Source organism: Chrysochloris asiatica, unplaced genomic scaffold, assembly GCF_000296735.1.
Source record: "Chrysochloris asiatica unplaced genomic scaffold, ChrAsi1.0 scaffold00558, whole genome shotgun sequence".
Lineage (NCBI taxonomy): Eukaryota > Metazoa > Chordata > Mammalia > Afrosoricida > Chrysochloridae > Chrysochloris > Chrysochloris asiatica.
In genome coordinates this window covers 299,165-308,077 of record NW_006409076.1, presented here as the reverse complement: position 1 = coordinate 308,077, position 8,913 = coordinate 299,165, and positions in this window count along the sequence as shown.

Here is an 8,913-nt window from a genome sequence, read left to right as displayed (position 1 = left end):
CACCACCTGCTCTAAGGTGACCGAGCAGGCTCACTATGCTGAGGTTCAATCAAGTTCTTAGGGAATTATCAATATTCTTGACTGCATGTTTGCTCAATTTCATACTGAAGAAGTTGGGAGAATACTTCAATTTAATCATCACAGATTTTAGTGATGGTGCATAAATTTGAATAATTTTTGCATTAATTTGTCCTCCTTGTTGGCATATGGATATTATTCTATCATAGACAATATTATATTTCAATACAGATCTTGAAATGTTCTTTTTGATGATGAAAGTGATGCCAATTCTCTTCAATTTGTCATTCATGTTATAGTAAACCATGAGATTTACTATATAAAATGGCCAATACTAGTCCATTTCAGATCACTATTGCCTAAGATATCAATGTTTATGCTTTCCATTTCATTTTGCCAACTTCCAATTTTCCTAGATTCATGCTTCATATATTCCATGTTTGGATGATTAATGGATACTTACAGCTGTTTCTCTTCATTTTGAGTTGAGCCCCATCAGCAAATTAAACTTTACTCCATTTGTGTCATCAAGGTCAACTCTACATTGAGGAGATAACTCTTTCATGGTCATATTATGAGTGCCTTCCAACCTCAGTGGCTCACCTTTCATCACTATATCTGATATTACTCTGGTGCTCTTCATCATGTTTCAGTAGACAACATTCTGGTGCTCTTTTACAGTGTTCCATTGCTATTCATAAGGTTCTCAGTGATTAAATATTTGTAAGTAGTCAGTCTCTTTTCAGCTGACACCTGTCCACCATTGGTGAGCCTGCTGGTATTTAAAATGCCAGTTGCATAGCTTCTAGAATCACAGCAACATGCAAGTCATCACAATACAACAAACTGAGAGATGAGTGGTAGGATATTCATTATGTTGTATATTAATATGTGTTCAGAATAAATGTATTTAGCATATAAAGGACATCATTTTATGGCTATTGATGGTAAGCAAAAATGTGAGACATTAATAATGCAGTTCAGGTGTCACAAAAATCATGTATATTTGGGAAATACTGGGATAGTTTATTGGCACTTTCAAATAGAACTATGACACTTATGATATTGTTTCTAGGTGTAGTGGAATCAGTTCTGACTCATAGTGACACTCTGCACAACAGAGCTAAACACTGCTCGGCACTGAGTCATCCTTACAATTGGTGTTATATTTGAACCCATTGCTGTTGCCATTATGTCACTGTATCTCATTTAGGGGTCTTCCTATGCTTTGCTGATCCCCTACTTTACCAAGCATGAAGTCTTTCTCCAGGGTCTGATTCTTCCTGCTAGTATGTCCAAAGTATGAGACAAAGTCTGGCTATTCTGGCTTATAATAAGCACTCTGGATGTTCTTACTTAAAAATTATTTTTTATTCTGGAAGTCCATGGTACTTTTAATATTCTTCTCCAAAAGAATTATTCAAATACATCAATTCTTCTGCAGTTTTTTCCTTACTCGTCATCCAACTTTCACATGCATATGAGACTATTATAAAATACTATGGCTTGGGTCAGGCACAACTTAGCCCTCAAAATGATATCTTTGTTCTGAATATTTTTTATAAGGTCTTGTGCAGGAGGTTAACTTAATCAAATACATCATTTAATTTCTTTACTACTGCTTCCATGTGTGATGTTTTAGATCCAAGCAAAATGTAATCTTTGACAACTTCAGGATTCTCTCCATTTATCAGGATGTTATTTATTGGTCCAGCTGTGAAGAGTTTTATTTTCTTTACATTGTGGTCTTTAATTTTTATAAATATGTATGTTAAGTCTTTTTCACTTTCAGCAAACAAGTTTGTATCACTTGCCTATCTCAGGTTGTTATGAGTCTTACTCCAATCCTGATGCCAAATTCTTCTTCATACAAGCCAGCTTTTTGGATTATTTGCTCAGCGTACAGATTTAATAAGTATGATGAAAGTATACAATGCTTGCACACACATTTCCTAATTTTAAACTATCCAGTATCCCCTGCTCTATTCTAACAACTGCCTCTTGGTTTATGTACATGTTCCTCAAGAGATCAGTTAAATATTCTGGAATATCCACTCTTTGCAATGTTGTTCAAAAATTGTCACAATCAATACAATAAAAAGTCTTTGCATAGCATCTTTCTTGTATTTTGTTTTTAGCCAAGATCCATTTAATTTTAGCAATAATATCCCTAGTTTGTTGTCCTCTTCTGAATCTGACTGGAATTTCTAGCAGTTCTCTGTTTATGTAATGATACAACAGCTTTTGAATTATCTTCAAAACATTTTTACTTACATGTGCCGTTACTGATATTGTGCGATTATATCTGCATTCTGTTGGGTCAAGTCTCTTTTGATTGGGCAAAAGTATGGCTGTCTTTCAATCCATTAGTTGTCTTCCAAATTTCTTGCCATAGCTAAGTGACCCCCTCCAGTGCTCCATCAGTTTTTTCAAAGATTTCAATTTATATTCTGTCAATTTATCCAGGCTTGTTTTTCTTCAATGCTTTCAGTGCAGCTTGGACTTCTTGTTTCCATGTCATTAGTTCTTGATCACATTTTGCCTCTTGAAATGTTCAAACATCAACCATTTCTTTTTGGTACAGTAACTGTGTATACCTTCCTTGTTTTTTTTTTTTTTTTTTTTTAAAGTTTTTGATGTGGATTAAGTGAAAATTTACAGGGTAGATCATCAGTTTTACATTAAGTAAATCATACACCTTGTTTCATTACAATGATTATAATCCCCTCCATGTACCATCAGGTAACAGTATTTCTCTCTATTCACTTTAGCTTTTTTTTCTTTTTTTCTTCTTTAAACAAGCAACAACAACAAAAACAACACTCAGGCATATATAATAATTTACACCTCTAAAGGGTGCATTCTGCAAGTCTGACTCCTGGTCACCAGCTCTTAGTCCCTCTCTTTCGATGAATCTAGAGTCCTTAACTGCTCCCCGTCTCCATGACACAATCTCTGCCTCCTTCTCTGGTGTTGTTTTTCTGGATAAGCTCCTGCATTCTGCTTGTGCTCTTCTCCCTTGATGGTCCTAGGTCCTCTGTTTCTGGACTGTAAGATTAATCACTCCCCTGTTTTTGTTACAAAACTTCTACCTTTACAATTGTGACAGTCACAATTAGTCATGATAACAATTATTCACTATTGAATCATAATGAATCTTATCCACATCTCTTTTCACCAGCTCCATCTAGACAAGATGAGAACTACTGAGTGGGGACTCTTTCTCCCCACCACAAACTCTTAGACTAAACTCCCTCTTGAAACCTTGTAAGCCAGTCACTTCGTGCCTTTATCGACCCCTCATTTTATGTTTGTTGTTGTTGTTAAGTACCGTGGATTCGATTCTCACTCATAGTAACCCTGCACAGGATTTCCAAGGCTGTAAATCTTTACGGGAGCAGAACGCCTCATCTTTTTCCCGTGGAACCACTGGTAGTTTAGAACTGCTGACCTTGAGGTTGGCAGCCCAACTCGTAACCAAATGTCTAAGTTGCCTGTCCCTATCTACCCTGTGTACAGAGGGGATAGCATTGATACTTGATGTGTGAACTCCTTCCCTCTCTGTTGATACTTAGAGTTACTACCTCCACGAGTATAAGTCAGGTTCATCAAATTGTAGCAATTTATCCTTGTTTCCTTTATAAAAAAATATTTATTTATTTTTGTAATCTTCCTCTAGTCGAGTTCTGATTATCAAGCCATCGAGGCTTGGTCAAATGGGTACTATATGCAAGTTTGGGTGTTCTTGTGCATCTCCCCTCACTTCATATTAGCTGGATGTTTCACACTCAGCTCTAGCCCTTGTCCATGGGTTAAAGTGTCCCCAGATCTCACCACACTTTGGACCAACCAGCTCTTCCTCTTCTCTCCTCTTCAGGTCAACGGGAGTCTGTGGAACATAGTTAAACTCAGCCCATTTCTTCATTGCTGCCTTTTCCCCTCTTCCACTCACCTCTGAACCAATGTGGTCACCAGCAAGCTTACATGCCTGTTCTTGTGTTCCCTTTGAGTTTCAGTCTTAGAGGGGTTTGTCCTGAATGAAATTGATTGCTTGCCTTGATGGCTTCTTGGAGGACAGCTGGCTTATTGTTGTAGTAGCGAGTCATGCTGACATTTTTGTTTTGGGTTTATCCTCATGACTTTTCTTTGAAGATATATCTTCTATTCCTCTGGCTGTTCCAGGTTGGTCTGCTTATCCTTGCTAGTGGTAATGTCCCACCTCAGAAGTTTCTGGATAGGACTTAGGATTCCACCTAAGTTTCTATACTCTACAAAGGCTTTGTAAGATGCTTATTTCACTGGGCAAGTTCTAGAATCCCTTTTAGGTATTCCAGTGTGTTGTAGGCTGAAGACAGGCTTACAAGTTTTCTATAATCAAGTTTCCTGACATTCATTTCTATCACACTCAAGTGTTTATTATACAAGAGTAGACAAGGGAGACAAATATTCATAAAACAGTGAAGCATTTAAGTATTATTTCCCCTCTTCAAACTATGCCTAGATCCCTGAATCACAAAGTCCTGTTGTTCCAAGGTTGAGCATGCAGCACTATTTACCTCTGTCCCATTTAGGTAATGCAAATATGTCTCAGTGTTCCCCTATCTATCTTGTTCTTCCACCTCATCCCCTTTCTTGTATTGTCCTCCCCAACACCTGAACTAAACCCCCCACACCAATCCCACTGTTATGATTACCTAATAATCCCTGAACTCTTCCCTCCATTTAAGACAGTCTATTTTATCCTGTAATCTACCTGCTCTTCTCACCACCTGGATCTCTGTTCCTCTGTGTTTACTTTCTTTCACATTGTAAATGTTTTAATCATAGACAGACTTCCCAGATCCTCTGTTCTTATAATTTTATTCAGTTCTTGACTCTTCAATTTGTTGATTGAGATCAAGGTGATGCTGCCACATATGTCATTCTCTGGTTGTTGTCTGTTCTTATTGATTCTCAGTCAACAGAACTCTTTTTAGGGTGTTTTTAATAGTAGGGTTGACTTTGGCAAAATCTTTTTGTTGTTGTTGTTAGGTGCCATCGAGTTGGCACCGAATCATAGCAACCTTATGCACAGTAGAACAAAACTATGTCCGATCCTGGGCCAACCTCACTACTGTTGCCACACTTGAGTCCATCGATGCTGTCACTTGGCCAATCCATCTTGTTGGGGGTCTTCCTCTTTTTCTCTGACCTTCCATCTTACCAAACATGATATCCTTCTCCAGAGACTGTTCCCTCCTGACAATATGTCCAAATAATGAGAGACGAAGTTTGGCCATCTTGGCCTCTAAGGAGTACTCTGGCTGCATTTCTTCCAAAACAGATCTATTGGTTTTTTTGGCAGCCCATGGCACTTTTAGTATTCTCCTCCAACACCATAACCCAAAGGCATCAATTCTTCTACTGTCTTTGTTATTCACTGTCCAGCTTTCGCATTCATATGAGGTTATTGAAAATACCATGGCTTGGGTCAGGAGACCTTAGTCCTCAAGATGACATTTTTTTTTTTTTTAATTTTTTTTTTAATCCTTTTTTGTGCATAAGGTCACTCACTACCTTATACACTATTTGATATAATTTTATTGTTGGGGAATTTATTTTTGTATTTTCAAAAGTAAAGTCATATTGAAACTGATTGGAATACCTAAGTGGGGTGCTAGAACTTGTCCAGTCAAAGAGATTTCTTGCAGAGCCTCTGTAGTGTATAAGACCTTGGATGGAATCCAGAGCCCCATCTAGAAGCTTCTGAGGTGGGAAATTCCCACTTTAAAAGACAAGCAGACCAGCCTGGGGTAGCTAGAGGAACAGAAGATACTTCTTGAAATAAAGACCAGCAGGAAAAATCAAGAACAAAAGTGGCAGTTTGATAGGCTACTACAAGAACAAGTAAGTTGTTAGCCAGGGAGCCATTGAGGACAAACCCCCTTCCAAGACTGAAACTCAAAGGGAATACAGGAACAAGTATGTAATCTTGCTGGTGACTTCATTGATCTACTTGATAGTGGAAGTTGGGGAAAAGCAGCAATGAAGATGTGGGCTAAGTCTGACCACATTACATAGACTCCCATCAACCTGGAGTATGGTGAGACCTGGTTGGCCCAAAGTATAGTGAGACCTGGGGACTCCTGAACCCATGGACAAGGACGTAGCCACAAACGGCTAGAGCTGAAAGTGAAATGTCCAGCTGATATGAAGTGTAGAGAGATGCATAAGAGCACTCAAACTTGCAGATAGTACCTATTTGACCTAGCTTTGAAGGCAGGATGATCAGAACACAACTAGAAGAAAATTTTTTTAAAATGTTGATAAAGAAAATAAGTGTAAATTGCTATAAATTTGATTAACTTGACCTATACTTATGGATGTAGTAGCTTAATGACAAGGATCATTCTCATCATTCCCTCAGTACACAGAGATGGGTAACTTAGACATTGGTACCTGGAATGTGTGGGGGTGTGGGTGGAGGTGGGGCTTTAAAGGCATTAAGTGATTAGCTTACAAGTTTTCTAGAGGGAGTTTAGTTTCAAAGTGTGCAGGGGGAAAGGTAGAATCCCACTGAATCGTTTTCATCTTGTCTAGACAAGTGTGGTGAAAGGAGATGGGGATAAGATTCTTAAGATTCAACGGTGAGTAAATGTTCTCATGACTAACTGCAATTGTTAAAACTATAAAGGTAGAAGTTTTGTAACAAAAAGGGGGGGATTGTTAATCTTGCAATCAATCCAGGAACAGAAGACCCTAAGACTATCAAAGAAGAAAAGCATGAATGGAAAGTGGAACCCTATCCAGAGAAGCAGCAACACTAGAGATGGAGTCAGAGATGGTGATATGAAGAAATGGAGCAGCTGAGGACTCTAGACTCATGGAAAGAGAAAGGGTGTGTGCTGGCAGCCAAGAGGCAGGCTTGCAAATGTGCCCTTTGGTTATATATTCCTGAATGTTTGGGTGTACATCCAAAAACAAAAAACAGAGTGAATAGAAGCAAATACTGTTGAATGATTATGCGTGGAGGGAATTGTAATCATTTCAATGAAATGAAATATCATAAGATGAGTGTAAAACTGATGCTCTCCCATGTAAACTATCAATCAATTCACAATAAAAGCCTGAACAATTTTTTTAACAACTTAGGGGAAAGAAAGGAAAAAAGTAAAAACATATTAATCTGAAATACAAATTTATCTGAATGACCTACAGGTCATTCAAAGACTTTTTTCCTATGTCTTCTTGTGGCATTCTAATAAGCCAAATAATAGAGATAATTCTTGTCCACAGAATATGATTCTTGAACATGTTTTGTGCACCATTAACAGGAAAATTTTGATTCACTCAGGGGACTACATGAGGAGCTCTGGTAGCGTAGTGGTTACGAATCGGGCTGTGAACCTTAAGATCAGCGGTTCGAAACTACCAGCCGCTCCGCAGGACAAAGATGAGGCTTTCTACTCCCGTAAGGATTTACACCCTCGGAAACCCTGTACAGGGTCGCTATGGGTCGGGACCGACTCGACGGCACTTAACAACAACAACAACAACAACAAGATTCAGTGATGAGAAAACAATGATACTGTATTGTCTCCTGTGGAACTAGCAAAACATACAAGAAGTGACACCAACTGGGTTGCAGACTATCCATTAATTCTAATAATGGGTTTTATAGAACTCTTACCCAAAGTAACAGTTACCAGTATCCAATAAACTATGAAGAAATAGGATTGTAATTGTAGTTTCTTATTTCTATTTCCACAGAATTTACCAGGCTGGTTATAACTAATGCTACAGGTCCTAAAGTTAAATAAGATTTTTAATATTCTGCATACGAAAGATAGGAAGAATGAAGGGTAAGAGGAAATGTATGAACATCCCTAGAATTAGATCATGTTTTGCAAAAGCTCTGCCACCGACCTCTTGTTGGGCTTATGCTAAGAGCATGGTTCAGTACACAGAATTTCAGACACTCTGTTCCTGAACTGTCTGATAGCCTTCTAAGAATAATATGAGATTAGTCATTCTTTCTGGTTTGGGGAAAAGGTAGCAACTGTTTCTGCTGTCATAACTGAGATATTGTTAAACTTATTGCCTTTACCTACTTGGAATCTAACTGTGAAAGAAAGGCATTATAGTATGCTAGTGTTACCACACAATGTCTGACCACTAGCTGCTGCAGCCAATAAGGGAGACAGGGTGAAAATCTACATATATTTTATTGACAGATCTGGTAGGCTATAGGGATGTATCTTTGGATTCCCTCATATGGTTGGAGTTTATATATCTTCCTAGATATTAACTCTTGTTATTGTCACATTCTTTTCTCAGAGCTTAATTACCCCTCCCATTTGGAAGTGTAATCTGCACTCCAACAGCTCAAGGACCTTTATACTCTGGAAATAAATCCCTCTTTTCCTTTCAAAAGTAGAGTGGTGTTACTGAAAACACCTAGGTGCCAGACACTTTTTTTCTTCTGATTTTTCTTCTCCCAATGTGTCTCTTTCTTCTGAGTTTTAATTAACAATACACAACTAAATTCTTCAGCTACATGTTCTGGTAGGATGTACACAAGGGAGAAGTTAGGGCAGTAATGAATGGGAATAATGATTTAAAAAGGGTTAACATTTATATAACTAAAAACCTATTAACAAACTTCTTTTACTAGTAGGCTCTACTAGCTAAAAGCTTGGATAAGGCTCCCTTGTTGTTGTTGGTGGCTTCATTGATTCAGTTCTGACTCATAGCAACCCCAATGCATGACGTAATGAAACCCTGACTTGTCCTACACTGTACTCACAATTATTGTTAAAGCTTGAGTACATTGCTATTGCCAAAATGTCAATCCATCTCTTTGGGTGTTTTCCCCCTTTTTTGCTGACCTTCCACTTTACCAAGCATAACATCCTT